At 35.1% G+C, this 20,067-nt stretch overlaps 1 protein-coding gene across 7 annotated transcripts in view; it reads left to right on the top strand.

The window, feature by feature from the left end:
- The window catches only part of ttll5 (tubulin tyrosine ligase-like family, member 5), a 1,011,501-nt gene that overhangs the window by 154,198 nt on the left and 837,236 nt on the right, over positions 1-20,067 (top strand). The window lies entirely within an intron of this gene.

A 20,067-nucleotide genomic window follows, 5' to 3' on the forward strand; every position in this document is an offset into this window, starting at 1 on the left:
TCTCTCATGCTGAATAGAGTGAAGCACCTTACCTGATGCAGTGTAACCTGAGAGACCTTCAACAGGTACCATGGCTTTACCTGAAAATTAAAACACAGAAACAGGCCCTTCAGCCCTTCTTGTCTCTGCCAAACTATTATTCTCCCTCGTCTCACTGAACTGCATCCAGCCCATAGCCCTCCATACCTTACCCATCCATGTAGCTGTCCAAATTCTTCTTAAAAGTTAAAATTAAACCTGCATTTACCACTCTAATGTTCCCGACAAACCTCTCCCTTTCACTCTAAACCCATGTCCTCATGTCCACTGAGGTCATCTAACCTCAGTGGAAGAAGTCTATTTGCATTTATCTCTACCCATCATAATTTTAAATACCTCTATCAAATCTCTCCTCATTCTTCTATGCTCCAGGGAATAAAGTCCTAACCTGTTGAACCTTGCCCTATGTGTCATGTGGCTAAACTCCACCTGGTTTCCATCTGCTACCTCTACACTTGACTTTGTGTGAGCTGCCAGCTTTCCTCCTCCACAAACCTGAGGTCAGCACAGGCTCTGCTCTCCTCCATGTGCTAATTTGTGCTGCCTCATTCAGTCATTCCCCTCCCACTTGATGGCATACTTTGGTTCCTTGTTAAACAAGATTTAATTATTTTAAATGTTTAAGCTTTTTTAAACCGCTTTCAAGGTCTCCCCTTTGCCTCCTTCTGCCCTGCAACCTCTGGAGCTCTCTGCACTTCTCCAGTTCTGCCCTCTTGTGTATTCAGACGTTTAACCACTCCATCACTGGCTATCTTGGTGCCAGATTCTGAGGCACTCAGATTTTAAATAGCCTGCCTAAACTTCTTGCCCCCTCGATATTTGCTCCTTGCACATGTCCCTTAAAGTCTACATCTTTGGGCACCGAGTATTTGCTATTGTAGATTGATGCTACCTTGTGAAAAACCTGAATTTTTTAAAATTGAATTGATTGTTTATTGACATGTTGACCAAGATAGGGCGAAAAGCTCTCCAGGCAGGTTAACTTATTCAGCAGATGAAACCAAATTAATATATGAAGAGCAGAGTGTAGAGAAAAGTACAAACCCAGAGTGCAGGGTATAAAGGAAAGGACAGTTATAAACAGTTCAAGGGCATCCTCTTCTGCCAGCATGAGATTCATTTTAGAGTCTCAAGTTTGTTGTCATCTGATTGCATAAATACAACCTTGTAGTGGGTACTATGGTAGATGCTACTAAATAAAGGCAAACACACTCAAAGGTCGTCAACTCAATGCTGGTTTATTGCAGACATACACAGACCTTTTATTCCCTGCCTGTTAATGAGCTCGTTAGTGAGGTTAAAACTATGAGCCATTAGCGCCCCGTGCCTTTAGGGAGGGGCTTCATCTGATCCACTCGCTGTACTTTGGCACCCAGCACTGCTTGTCCGCGATGTGTCAGGTAAGTCTGTGAACTGACGTTGGCGGTTCGCAATACCGCGCTGTGCGCCCGCTACATCCTAACGAAACAGAATTCTTCAGTCCTTGGTGCAAAACATGCAGACACACAACCAGGCATAACACACATGCAGGCCAATAACACCCATGCAGGCCAATAACACCCATGCAGGCCAATAACACCCATGCAGGCCAATAACACCCATGCAGGCCAATAACACCCATGCAGGCCAATAACACCCATGCAGGCCAATAACATCCATGCAGGCCAATAACACCCATGCAGGCCAATAACACCCATGCAGGCCAATAACACCCATGCAGGCCAATAACACCCATGCAGGCCAATAACACCCATGCAGGCCAATAACACCCATGCAGGCCAATAACACCCATGCAGGCCAATAACACCCATGCAGGCCAATAACACCCATGCAGGCCAATAACACCCATGCAGGCCAATAACACCCATGCAGGCCAAGTATTTTATTTATAAAGATAAATATTGTTTTGTACAAATGAGAGTCTTGGAGGGTTGATGTGAGCAGCTTCTTTGGTCGTTCACCATTCTCACTACCCGTGGGAAGAAGCTGTTCCTCAGCCTGCTGGTGATGCACTGATCCTCCTCTATCTTTTCTTGATGGGAGCAGATGAAAGACGCTGTGTGCGGGTGGAAGGGGTCTTCTATGATTTTCCGTGCCCCCTTCAGACAACGATCCCAGTAAATCACGTCGATTGGTGGGGATGTGGAGGAGGAAGACTCCAGTGATCTACTCTGTGCAGCAACTGTACCACACGGTGATGCAGCCGGCTAGGACACTCGATAGAGCTCCTATAGAAGGTTGACACAATGGTGGTCGGTAGCCGTGCCCGCCTCATTCTTTTCAGGAAGTGGAGTTGCTCTTGCACCTTCGTGACAAGTGAGGAGACGTTGAGTGTCCACGATAGGTCACTGGTTAAGTGAACTCCAAGGAACTTGCTCTCCACTCTCCAGTCTCTCTACTACGTCTGATAATAACAGGAAGGAAATGGACCTTAAATCTAGGGTTTGTGTATCTTTTGTCCAATCGATGGGCTGAGGAATGGTTCATGGAATGGAATACAGAGAAATGTGAAATAGTTTGGTGAGTGGTGGAGAACTGGGGAGTGTTGTAGGGCAGAATGGTCTAGAGGTATTTGAAAGTAGAGTTGGGTAGGGTAGCCAAGTCACTTTTTTTTTACAGAGGGTGGTGGGGGTATGGAACAAGCTGTCAGAAAAGGTGGTTGAATCAGGTACTATTGCAATGTTTAAGAAAGAATTGGACAAGTACAGTATACAGATAGGATGGGTTTAGAGGAATATAAGCCAAACACAGGCAGCTGGGATATTTTGGTCAGCATGGGCAAGTTGGGCCCAAGGACCTGTTTCCACACATTGTGTGACTGACTCCATGACCATTTGCTCATTTTGAGACCGAGTCCTGGTTCTCACCAGGAGAATTGATACCCACATTGTGGGCTGGATGCTCTCTTGACAAGTTCAATCCTAGTCCCAAGGTCAGTCCTGAAGGTTCATCCATTTTTACTCTTCCCATGCTTTGATCCATCTCATTGGTTTTCTAAACCATATCAGAGGACATTTAAGAGTCAACTTTTCCTCTCACTAAATGCCTGAACTATTTACTGGATGAAATAATTGTGCAATTCACTTAAAATGTTCTGTCGAAACCTGATCCCACTTCAAAGAGGCAGCCTGTTGCCGTTTCCAACTGATTGTTGAAATTGAAACATGTTTTAAGATTGGAATAGTTTCAAAATGACACCAATAATTATTTGAGATCATAATTTACTGCTGCTTGGAAAATGTGTGAAGTTGGCCCAATTAATGGTGATGAAATATTCCTTGCCTCACTCAGCAGAAACTCCGACTTTGGGGCAGTATAGAATGTCTCTGGCAAGCTGCCCACATGTGCGCCTGCCTTCTGCTGCACCTCTGTGCCATTAAATTAGGGAGTAATGAGGAAGAACAGGTGCAGTTTGTCGATGCAAAGCAAACCATACCCTTTGCCTTGTCTCTTAGCTTCATTCTCTGTTTTCCATCCACTGGACTGTGACAAGCAGCAACAGGATTAAGAAAACTTCTTGAATGTTAACCATGTTAAGGAGTACAATTAATGTGACCATTTGCACTAAAAATGACCTTGTGTCTTCAGTACCCGCAACACCATGTCTCAATGCCTGCGATTGAGGTTATCCACTAATTCCCATTCCAGAGCCTTCAACTCTAAATCCACATCTATTTCAAACTCACACAGAGATTCCCTGATATCCTGTTCAAACTTCATCTCAATCATTAATTCAAAAACGCATGCTCTGATCAATGTCACAATGCTATACTTTGGATTTTGTGATTATACTTCCTAATATATTTGGCTACAAAGAATTTCAGGATGTGTGAAAGTCTATGAAAGAGGATAACAATGTCTTTACATTCTCCTCCCTCATCTCTGCTCCTGCTTGCTGCAGAGTTGGACTTTCATCCAGATCAGTGAGAAATCATTTACATTTGCAGAGTAGCTTTACACATTCCAAATACAATATAACCATTTACGGAGCAGAAACAGGCCATGTTGGCCTTTCGAGTCCGCACCGGTTCACTGATTTTGTGCGCTCTCTTCAGGCATTGTCCCGGTAGATCTTCATTCAATAACAATGGATGAATTCAATGCAGGTGGAATCAGTAACTATCTGGAACTTCCAGATAATAGTGAAGTCTTACACATTCCTGATACAAATATACAGAACATTTACTCATTTACACATTCCTGATACAATATGTACAACATTTACTCATTTACACATTTCTGATACACAACATTTACTCATTCACACATTCCTGATACAATATGCACAACATTTATGCATTTACATATTCCTGATGCAATATGCACAACATTTACTGATTTACACATTCCTGATACAATATACACAACACTTACTCATTTACACATTCCTGATGCACAACATTTACTCACTTACACATTCCTGATACAATATACACAACACTTACTCATTTACACATTCCTGATGCACAACATTTACTCATTTACACATTCCTGAAAAGTGGCAAAGCAGCAGGTATGGATGGAATCCCCCCCAGAGGTCTGGAAGGCTGGCGGCAAAACTCTGCATGCCAAACTGCATGAGTTTTTCAAGCTTTGTTGGGACCAAGGAAAACTGCCTCAGGATCTTCGTGATGCCACCATCATCACCCTGTACAAAAACAAAGGCGAGAAATCAGACTGCTCAAACTACAGGGGAATCACGTTGCTCTCCATTGAAGGCAAAATCTTCGCTAGGATTCTACTAAATAGAATAATACCTAGTGTCGCCGAGAATATTCTCCCAGAATCATAGTGCGGCATTCGCGCAAACAGAGGAACTACTGACATGGTCTTTGCCCTCAGACAGCTCCAAGAAAAGTGCAAAGAACAAAACAAAGGACTCTACATCACCTTTGTTGACCTCACCAAAGCCTTCGACACCGTGAGCAGAAAAGGGCTTTGGCAAATACTAGAGCGCATCGGATGTCCCCCAAAGTTCCTCAACATGATTATCCAACCGCACGAAAACCAACAAGGTCGGGTCAGATACAGCAATGAGCTCTCTGAACCCTTCTCCATTAACAATGGCGTGAAGCAAGGCTGTGTTCTCGCACCAACCCTCTTTTCAATCTTCTTCAGCATGATGCTGAACCAAGCCATGAAAGACCCCAACAATGAAGACGCTGTTTACATCCGGTACCGCACGGATGGCAGTCTCTTCAATCTGAGGCGCCTGCAAGCTCACACCAAGACACAAGAGAAACTTGTCCGTGAACTACTCTTTGCAGACGATGCCGCTTTAGTTGCCCATTCAGAGCCAGCTCTTCAGCGCTTGACATCCAGCTTTGCGGAAACTGCCAAAATGTTTGGCTTGGAAGTCAGCCTGAAGAAAACAGGTCCTCCATCAGCCAGCTCCCCACCATGACTACCAGCCCCCCACATCTCCATCGGGCACACAAAACTCAAAACAGTCAACCAGTTTACCTATCTCGCCTGCACCATTTCATCAGATGCAAGGATTGACAATGAGATAGACAACAGACTCGCCAAGGCAAATAGTGCCTTTGGAAGACTACACAAAAGAGTCTGGAAAAATAACCAACTGAAAAACCTCACAAAGATAAGCGTATACAGAGCCGTTGTCATACCCACACTCCTGTTCGGCTCCGAATCATGGGTCCTCTACCGGCATCACCTACGGCTCCTAGAACGCTTCCACCAGCGTTCTCTCCGCTCCATCCTCAACATCCATTGGAGCGCTTTCATCCCTAACGTCGAAGTATTCGAGATGGCAGAGGTCGACAGCATCGAGTCCATGCTGCTGAAGATCCAGCGCAGCTGGATGGGTCACGTCTCCAGAATGGAGGACCATCGCCTTCCCAAGATCGTGTTATATGGCGAGCTCTCCACTGGCCACCGTGACAGAGGTGCACCAAAGAAAAGGTACAAGGACTGCCTAAAGAAATCTCTTGGTGCCTGCCACATTGACCACCGCCAGTAGGCTGATATCGCCTCAAACCGTGCATCTTGGCGCCTCACAGTTTGGCGGGCAGCAACCTCCTTTGAAGAAGACCGCAGAGCCCACCTCACTGACAAAAGGCAAATGAGGAAAAATCCAACACCCAACCCCAACCAACCAATTTTCCCCTGCAGCCGCTGCAACCGTGCCTGCCTATCACGCATCGGACTTGTCAGCCACAAACGAGCCTGCAGCTGACGTGGACTTTACCCCCTCCATAAATCTTCGTCCGCGAAGCCAAGCCAAAGATACAATATGCACAACGTTTACTCATTTACACATTCCTGATACAAGATACACAACATTTATTTATTTACACATTCCTGATACAATATGCACATTTACTCATTTACACATTCCTGATGCACAACATTTACTCATTTACACATTCCTGACACAATATGTACAACATTTACTCATTTACACATTCCTGATACAATATACATAACATTTACTTATTTACACATTCCTGACACAATATGAACAACATTTACTCATTTACACATTCCTGATACATTAGGCACAACATTTACTCATTTACACATTCCTGATACATGAGGCACAACATTTACTCATTTACACATTCCTGATACAATATGCACAACATTTACTCATTTACACAGTCCTGATACAATATGCATAACATTTACTCAATTACACATTCCTGATACAATATGTACAACATTTACTCATTTACACATTCCTGATACAATATACACAACATTTACTCATTTACACATTCCTGATACATTAGGCACAACATTTACTCATTTACACACTCCTGATACAATATGCACAACATTTACTCATTTACACATTCCTGATACAATATGCACAACATTTACTAATTTACACATTCCTGATACAATATGCACAACCTTTAATCATTTACACATTCCTGATACAATATGCACAACATTTACTCATTTACACATTCCTGATACAATATGCACAACATTTACTCATTTACACATTCCTGATACAATATGTACAACATTTACTCATTTACACATTCCTGATACAATATGCACAACATTTACTCATTTACAAATTCCTGATACAATATGCACAACACTTACTCATTTACACAGTCGTGATACAATATATACAACATTTACTCATTTACACATTCCTGACACAATATGTACAACATTTACTCATTTACACATTCCTGATACCATATACACAACATTTACTTATTTACACATTCCAGACACAATATGAACAACATTTACTTATTTACACATTCTTGATACATTAGGCACAACATTTACTCATTTACACATTCCTGATACATTAGGCACAACATTTACTCATTTACACATTCCTGATACAATATGCACATTTACTCATTTACACATTCCTGATACAATATGCACAACATTTACTCATTTACACATTCCTGATACAATATGCACAACATTTACTCATTTACACATTCCTGACACAATATGCATAACATTTACTCATTTACACATTCCTGATTCAACATTTACTCATTGACACATGCCTGATAAAATATGCACAACATTTACTCATTGACACATTCTTGATACAATATGCACAACATTTACTCATTGACACATTCCTGATACAATATGCACAACATTTACTCATTTACACATTCCTGATACAATATGCACAGCATTTACTCATTTTCACATTCCTGATACAATATGTACAACATTTACTCATTGACACATTCCTGACACAATATGCACAACATTTACTCATTTACACATTCCTTATACAATATGCACAACATTTACTCAGTGACACATTCCTGATACAATATGCACAACATTTACTCATTGACACATTCTTGATACAATATGCACAACATTTACTCATTGACACATTCCTGATACAATATGCACAACATTTACTCATTTACACATTCCTGATACAATATGCACAGCATTTACTCATTTTCACATTCCTGATACAATATGTACAACATTTACTCATTGACACATTCCTGATACAATATGCACAACATTTACTCATTTACACATTCCTTATACAATATGCACAACATTTACTCATTTACACATTCCTGATACAATATACACAACATTTACTCATTTTCACATACCTGATACAATATACACAAAATTTACTCATTTACACATTCCTGATACAATGTACACAACATTTACTCATTTACACATTCCTGATACAATATGTACAACATTTACTCATTTCCACATTCCTGATACCATATGCACAACATTTACTCATTTACACATTCCTGAAACAATATGAACAACATTTACTCATTGACACATTCCTGATACAATATACACAACATTTACTCATTTACACATTCCTGATACAATATGCACAACATTTACTTATTTACACATTCCTGAAACAATATGTACAAGATTTACTCATTGACACATTCCTGATACAATATGCACAACATTTACTCATTTACACATTCCTGATACAATATACACAACATTTACTCATTTTCACATTCCTGATACAATATGCACAACATTTACTCATTTACACATTCCTGATACCATATGCACAACATTTACTCATTTACACATTCTTGAAACAATATGTACAACATTTACTCATTGACACATTCCTGATACAATATACACAACATTTACTCATTTACACATTCCTGATACAATATGCACAACATTTACTCATTGACACATTCCTGATACAATATGCACAACATTTACTCATTTACACATTCCTGATGCAATATACACAACATTTACTCATTTTCACATTTCTGATACTATATGCACAACATTTACTCATTTTCACATTCCTGATACAATATGCACAACATTTACTCATTTACACTTTCCTGATACAATAGGCACAACATTTACTCATTTACACATTCCCGATACAATATGCACAACATTTACTCATTCACACATTCCTGATACAATATACACAACATTTACTAATTTACACATTCCTGATACAACAGGCACAACATATACTCATTTACACATTCCTGATACAATATGTACAACATTTACTCATTTACACATTCCCGATACAATATGTTCAACATTTACTCATTTACACATTCCCGATACAATATGCACAACATTTACTCATTTACACATTTCTGATACAATATGCACAACATTTACTCATTTTCACATCCCTGATACAATATCCACAACATTTACTCATTTACACATTCCTGATACAATATACACATTAACTCATTTTCACATTCCTGATACAATATGTACAACATTTACTCATTTACACATTCCTGATACAATATACACAACATTTACACATTTTCACATTCCTGATACAATATGCACAACATTTATTCATTTACAGATTCCTGATACAATATACATAACATTTACTCATTTACACATTCCTGATACAATATGCACAACATTTACTTATTTACACATTCCTGCAACAATATGTATAACATTTACTCATTGACACATTCCTGATACAATATGCACAACATTTACTCATTTACACATTCCAGATACAATATACACAACATTTACTCATTTTCACATTCCTGATACAATATACACAACATTTACTCATTTTCACATTCCTGATACAATATGCACAACATTTACTCATTTACACATTCCTGATACAATATGCACAACATTTACTCATTTACACATTCCTGATACAATATGTACAACATTTACTTATTTACACATTCCTGATACAATATGCACAACATTTACTCATTTACACATTCCCGATACAATATGCACAACATTTACTCATTTACACATTCCCGATACAATAAACACAACACTTACTCATTTACACATTCCTGATGCACAACATTTACTCATTTACACACTCCTGATACAATATGCACAACACTTACTCATTTCCACATTCCTGGTACAATATGCACAACATTTACTCATTTACACATTCCTGATACAATATGCACAACATTTAATCATTTATACATTCCTGATACAACATTTACTCATTTACACATTCCTGATACAATATGCACAACATTTACTCATTTACACATTCCTGGTACAATATGCACAACATTTACTCATTTACACATTCCTGATACAATATGCACAACATTTACTCATTTACACATTCCTGATACAATATGAACAACATTTACTCATTTACACATTCCTGATACAATATGCACAACATTTACTCATTTACACATTCCTGATACAATATGTACAACATTTACTGAATTACACATTCCTGATACAATATGCACAACGTTTACTCATTTACACATTCCTGATAAAATATGCACAACATTTACTCATTTACACATTCCTGATACAATATGCACAACATTTACTCATTTACACATTCCTGATACAATATGCACAACATTTAATCATTTACACATTCCTGATACAACATTTACTCATTTACACTTTCCTGATACAATATGCACAACATTTACTTATTTACACATTCCCGATACAATATGTACAACATTTACTCATTTACACATTCCTGATACAATATGCACAACATTTACTCATTTACACATTCCCGATACAATATGTACAACATTTACTCATTTACACATTCCCGATACAATATGAACAACATTTACTCATTTACACATTCCTGATACAATATGCACAACATTTACTCATTTACACATTCATGATACAATATGCACAACATTTACTCATTTACACATTCGTGATACAAAATGCACAACATTTACTCATTTACACATTCCTGATACAATATGTACAACATTTACTGATTTACACATTCCTGATACAATATGCACAACATTTACTCATTTACACATTCCTGATACAATATGCACAACATTTCCTCATTTACACATTCCTGATACAATATACACAACATATACTCATTTTCACATACCTGATACAATATACACAACATTTACTCATTTTCACATACCTGACACAATATACACAACATTTACTCATTTACACATTCCTGATACAATGTACACAACCTTTACTCAATTTCATATTCCTGATACAATATGCACAACATTTACTCATTTACACATTCCTGATACAATATGTACAACATTTACTCATTTTCACATTCCTGATACAATATGCACAACATTTACTCATTGACACATTCCTGAAACAATATGCACAACATTTACTCATTTACACATTCCTGATACAATATACACATTTACTCATTTTCACATTCCTGATACAATATGTACAACATTTACTCATTTACACATTCCTGATACAATATACACAACATTTACACATTTTCACATTCCTGATACAATATGCACAACATTTACTCATTTACACATTCCCGATACAATATGCACAACATTTATTCATTTACAGATTCCTGATACAATATACATAACATTTACTCATTTACACATTCCTGATACAATATGCACAACATTTACTTATTTACACATTCCTGACACAATATGAACAACATTTACTTATTTACACATTCCTGATACATGAGGCACAACATTTACTCATTTACACATTCCTGATACAATATGCACAACATTTACTCATTTACACAGTCCTGATACAATATGCATAACATTTACTCAATTACACATTCCTGATACAATATGTACAACATTTACTCATTTACACATTCCTGATACAATATACACAACATTTACTCATTTACACATTCCTGATACATTAGGCACAACATTTACTCATTTACACACTCCTGATACAATATGCACAACATTTACTCATTTAGACATTCCTGATACATTAGGCACAACATTTACTCATTTACACACTCCTGATACAATATGCACAACATTTACTCATTTAGACATTCCTGATACAATATGCACAACATTTACTCATTTACACATTCCTGATACAATATGCACAACATTTAATCATTTACACATTCCTGATACAACATTTACTCATTTACACTTTCCTGATACAATATGCACATTTACTTATTTACGCATTCCCGATACAATATGTACAACATTTACTCATTTACACATTCCTGATACAATATGCACAACATTTACTCATTTGCGCATTTCTGATACAATATGTACAACATTTACTCATTTACACATTCCCGATACAATATGCACAACATTTACTCATTTACACATTCCTGATACAATATGCACAACATTTACTCATTTACACATTCATGATACAATATGCACAACATTTACTCATTTACACATTCCTGATACAAAATGCACAACATTTACTCATTTACACATTCCTGATACAATATGTACAACATTTACTGATTTACACATTCCTGATACAATATGCACAACATTTACTCATTTACACATTCCTGATACAATATGCACAACATTTACTCATTTACACATTCCTGATACAATATGCACAACATTTAATCATTTACACATTCCTGATACAACATTTACTCATTTACACTTTCCTGATACAATATGCACAACATTTACTTATTTACACATTCCTGAAACTATATGTACAACATTTACTCATTCACGCATTCCTGATACAATATGCACAACATTTACTCATTTACACATTCCTGATACAACAGGCACATTTACTCTTTTACACATTCCTGATACAATATGCACATCATTTACTCAGTGACACATTCTTGATACAATATACACAACATTTACTCATTGACACATTCCTGATACAATATGCACAACATTTACTCATTGACATTTTCCTGATACAATATGCACAACATTTACTCATTTACACATTCCTGATACAATATGCACAGCATTTACTCATTTTCACATTCCTGATACAATATGTACAACATTTACTCATTTACACATTCCTGATACAATATACACAACATTTACACATTTTCACATTCCTGATACAATATGCACAACATTTACTCATTTACAGATTCCTGATACAATATACATAACATTTACTCATTTACACATTCCTGATACAATATGCACAACATTTACTTATTTACACATTCCTGCAACAATATGTATAACATTTACTCATTGACACATTCCTGATACAATATGCACAACATTTACTCATTTACACATTCCAGATACAATATACACAACATTTACTCATTTTCACATTCCTGATACAATATACACAACATATACTCATTTTCACATACCTGATACAATATACACAACATTTACTCATTTTCACATACCTGACACAATATACACAACATTTACTCATTTACACATTCCTGATACAATGTACACAACCTTTACTCATTTTCATATTCCTGATACAATATGCACAACATTTACTCATTTACACATTCCTGATACAATATGTACAACATTTACTCATTTTCACATTCCTGATACAATATGCACAACATTTACTCATTGACACATTCCTGAAACAATATGCACAACATTTACTCATTTACACATTCCTGATACAATATACACATTTACTCATTTTCACATTCCTGATACAATATGTACAACATTTACTCATTTACACATTCCTGATACAATATACACAACATTTACACATTTTCACATTCCTGATACAATATGCACAACATTTACTCATTTACACATTCCCGATACAATATGCACAACATTTATTCATTTACAGATTCCTGATACAATATACATAACATTTACTCATTTACACATTCCTGATACAATATGCACAACATTTACTTATTTACACATTCCTGACACAATATGAACAACATTTACTTATTTACACATTCCTGATACATGAGGCACAACATTTACTCATTTACACATTCCTGATACAATATGCACAACATTTACTCATTTACACAGTCCTGATACAATATGCATAACATTTACTCAATTACACATTCCTGATACAATATGTACAACATTTACTCATTTACACATTCCTGATACAATATACACAACATTTACTCATTTACACATTCCTGATACATTAGGCACAACATTTACTCATTTACACACTCCTGATACAATATGCACAACATTTACTCATTTAGACATTCCTGATACATTAGGCACAACATTTACTCATTTACACACTCCTGATACAATATGCACAACATTTACTCATTTAGACATTCCTGATACAATATGCACAACATTTACTCATTTACACATTCCTGATACAATATGCACAACATTTAATCATTTACACATTCCTGATACAACATTTACTCATTTACACTTTCCTGATACAATATGCACAACATTTACTCATTTGCGCATTTCTGATACAATATGTACAACATTTACTCATTTACACATTCCCGATACAATATGCACAACATTTACTCATTTACACATTCCTGATACAATATGCACAACATTTACTCATTTACACATTCATGATACAATATGCACAACATTTACTCATTTACACATTCCTGATACAAAATGCACAACATTTACTCATTTACACATTCCTGATACAATATGTACAACATTTACTGATTTACACATTCCTGATACAATATGCACAACATTTACTCATTTACACATTCCTGATACAATATGCACAACATTTACTCATTTACACATTCCTGATACAATATGCACAACATTTAATCATTTACACATTCCTGATACAACATTTACTCATTTACACTTTCCTGATACAATATGCACAACATTTACTTATTTACACATTCCTGAAACTATATGTACAACATTTACTCATTCACGCATTCCTGATACAATATGCACAACATTTACTCATTTACACATTCCTGATACAACAGGCACATTTACTCTTTTACACATTCCTGATACAATATGCACATCATTTACTCAGTGACACATTCTTGATACAATATACACAACATTTACTCATTGACACATTCCTGATACAATATGCACAACATTTACTCATTGACATTTTCCTGATACAATATGCACAACATTTACTCATTTACACATTCCTGATACAATATGCACAGCATTTACTCATTTTCACATTCCTGATACAATATGTACAACATTTACTCATTTACACATTCCTGATACAATATACACAACATTTACACATTTTCACATTCCTGATACAATATGCACAACATTTACTCATTTACAGATTCCTGATACAATATACATAACATTTACTCATTTACACATTCCTGATACAATATGCACAACATTTACTTATTTACACATTCCTGCAACAATATGTATAACATTTACTCATTGACACATTCCTGATACAATATGCACAACATTTACTCATTTACACATTCCAGATACAATATACACAACATTTACTCATTTTCACATTCCTGATACAATATACACAACATTTACTCATTTTCACATTCCTGATACAATATGCACAACATTTACTCATTTACACATTCCTGATACAATATGCACAACATTTACTCATTTACACATTCCTGATACAATATGTACAACATTTACTTATTTACACATTCCTGATACAATATGCACAACATTTACTCATTTACACATTCCCGATACAATATGCACAACATTTACTCATTTACACATTCCCGATACAATAAACACAACACTTACTCATTTACACATTCCTGATGCACAACATTTACTCATTTACACACTCCTGATACAATATGCACAACACTTACTCATTTCCACATTCCTGGTACAATATGCACAACATTTACTCATTTACACACTCCTGATACAATATGCACAACATTTAATCATTTATACATTCCTGATACAACATTTACTCATTTACACATTCCTGATACAATATGCACAACATTTACTCATTTACACATTCCTGGTACAATATGCACAACATTTACTCATTTACACATTCCTGATACAATATGCACAACATTTACTCATTTACACATTCCAGATACAATATGCACAACATTAACTCATTTACACATTCCTGATACAATATGTACAACATTTACTCATTTACACATTCCTGATACAATATGCACAACATTTACTCATTTACAAATTCCTGATACAATATGCACAACACTTACTCATTTACACAGTCGTGATACAATATATACAACATTTACTCATTTACACATTCCTGACACAATATGTACAACATTTACTCATTTACACATTCCTGATACCATATACACAACATTTACTTATTTACACATTCCAGACACAATATGAACAACATTTACTTATTTACACATTCTTGATACATTAGGCACAACATTTACTCATTTACACATTCCTGATACATTAGGCACAACATTTACTCATTTACACATTCCTGATACAATATGCACATTTACTCATTTACACATTCCTGATACAATATGCACAACATTTACTCATTTACACATTCCTGATACAATATGCACAACATTTACTCATTTACACATTCCTGACACAATATGCATAACATTTACTCATTTACACATTCCTGATTCAACATTTACTCATTGACACATGCCTGATAAAATATGCACAACATTTACTCATTGACACATTCTTGATACAATATGCACAACATTTACTCATTGACACATTCCTGATACAATATGCACAACATTTACTCATTTACACATTCCTGATACAATATGCACAGCATTTACTCATTTTCACATTCCTGATACAATATGTACAACATTTACTCATTGACACATTCCTGACACAATATGCACAACATTTACTCATTTACACATTCCTTATACAATATGCACAACATTTACTCAGTGACACATTCCTGATACAATATGCACAACATTTACTCATTGACACATTCTTGATACAATATGCACAACATTTACTCATTGACACATTCCTGATACAATATGCACAACATTTACTCATTTACACATTCCTGATACAATATGCACAGCATTTACTCATTTTCACATTCCTGATACAATATGTACAACATTTACTCATTGACACATTCCTGATACAATATGCACAACATTTACTCATTTACACATTCCTTATACAATATGCACAACATTTACTCATTTACACATTCCTGATACAATATACACAACATTTACTCATTTTCACATACCTGATACAATATACACAAAATTTACTCATTTACACATTCCTGATACAATGTACACAACATTTACTCATTTACACATTCCTGATACAATATGTACAACATTTACTCATTTCCACATTCCTGATACCATATGCACAACATTTACTCATTTACACATTCCTGAAACAATATGAACAACATTTACTCATTGACACATTCCTGATACAATATACACAACATTTACTCATTTACACATTCCTGATACAATATGCACAACATTTACTTATTTACACATTCCTGAAACAATATGTACAAGATTTACTCATTGACACATTCCTGATACAATATGCACAACATTTACTCATTTACACATTCCTGATACAATATACACAACATTTACTCATTTTCACATTCCTGATACAATATGCACAACATTTACTCATTTACACATTCCTGATACCATATGCACAACATTTACTCATTTACACATTCCTGAAACAATATGTACAACATTTACTCATTGACACATTCCTGATACAATATACACAACATTTACTCATTTACACATTCCTGATACAATATGCACAACATTTACTCATTGACACATTCCTGATACAATATGCACAACATTTACTCATTTACACATTCCTGATGCAATATACACAACATTTACTCATTTTCACATTTCTGATACTATATGCACAACATTTACTCATTTTCACATTCCTGATACAATATGCACAACATTTACTCATTTACACTTTCCTGATACAATAGGCACAACATTTACTCATTTACACATTCCCGATACAATATGCACAACATTTACTCATTCACACATTCCTGATACAATATACACAACATTTACTAATTTACACATTCCTGATACAACAGGCACAACATATACTCATTTACACATTCCTGATACAATATGTACAACATTTACTCATTTACACATTCCCGATACAATATGTTCAACATTTACTCATTTACACATTCCCGATACAATATGCACAACATTTACTCATTTACACATTTCTGATACAATATGCACAACATTTACTCATTTTCACATCCCTGATACAATATCCACAACATTTACTCATTTACACATTCCTGATACAATATACACATTAACTCATTTTCACATTCCTGATACAATATGTACAACATTTACTCATTTACACATTCCTGATACAATATACACAACATTTACACATTTTCACATTCCTGATACAATATGCACAACATTTATTCATTTACAGATTCCTGATACAATATACATAACATTTACTCATTTACACATTCCTGATACAATATGCACAACATTTACTTATTTACACATTCCTGCAACAATATGTATAACATTTACTCATTGACACATTCCTGATACAATATGCACAACATTTACTCATTTACACATTCCAGATACAATATACACAACATTTACTCATTTTCACATTCCTGATACAATATACACAACATTTACTCATTTTCACATTCCTGATACAATATGCACAACATTTACTCATTTACACATTCCTGATACAATATGCACAACATTTACTCATTTACACATTCCTGATACAATATGTACAACATTTACTTATTTACACATTCCTGATACAATATGCACAACATTTACTCATTTACACATTCCCGATACAATATGCACAACATTTACTCATTTACACATTCCCGATACAATAAACACAACACTTACTCATTTACACATTCCTGATGCACAACATTTACTCATTTACACACTCCTGATACAATATGCACAACACTTACTCATTTCCACATTCCTGGTACAATATGCACAACATTTACTCATTTACACATTCCTGATACAATATGCACAACATTTAATCATTTATACATTCCTGATACAACATTTACTCATTTACACATTCCTGATACAATATGCACAACATTTACTCATTTACACATTCCTGGTACAATATGCACAACAGTTACTCATTTACACATTCCTGATACAATATGCACAACATTTACTCATTTACACATTCCTGATACAATATGAACAACATTTACTCATTTACACATTCCTGATACAATATGCACAACATTTACTCATTTACACATTCCTGATACAATATGTACAACATTTACTGAATTACACATTCCTGATACAATATGCACAACATTTACTCATTTACACATTCCTGATAAAATATGCACAACATTTACTCATTTACACATTCCTGATACAATATGCACAACATTTACTCATTTACACATTCCTGATACAATATGCACAACATTTAATCATTTACACATTCCTGATACAACATTTACTCATTTACACTTTCCTGATACAATATGCACAACATTTACTTATTTACACATTCCCGATACAATATGTACAACATTTACTCATTTACACATTCCTGATACAATATGCACAACATTTACTCATTTACACATTCCCGATACAATATGTACAACATTTACTCATTTACACATTCCCGATACAATATGAACAACATTTACTCATTTACACATTCCTGATACAATATGCACAACATTTACTCATTTACACATTCATGATACAATATGCACAACATTTACTCATTTACACATTCGTGATACAAAATGCACAACATTTACTCATTTACACATTCCTGATACAATATGTACAACATTTACTGATTTACACATTCCTGATACAATATGCACAACATTTACTCATTTACACATTCCTGATACAATATGCACAACATTTCCTCATTTACACATTCCTGATACAATATACACAACATATACTCATTTTCACATACCTGATACAATATACACAACATTTACTCATTTTCACATACCTGACACAATATACACAACATTTACTCATTTACACATTCCTGATACAATGTACACAACCTTTACTCATTTTCATATTCCTGATACAATATGCACAACATTTACTCATTTACACATTCCTGATACAATATGTACAACATTTACTCATTTTCACATTCCTGATACAATATGCACAACATTTACTCATTGACACATTCCTGAAACAATATGCACAACATTTACTCATTTACACATTCCTGATACAATATACACATT

Source organism: Narcine bancroftii, chromosome 2 (genome assembly GCF_036971445.1).
Source record: "Narcine bancroftii isolate sNarBan1 chromosome 2, sNarBan1.hap1, whole genome shotgun sequence".
NCBI lineage: Eukaryota > Metazoa > Chordata > Chondrichthyes > Torpediniformes > Narcinidae > Narcine > Narcine bancroftii.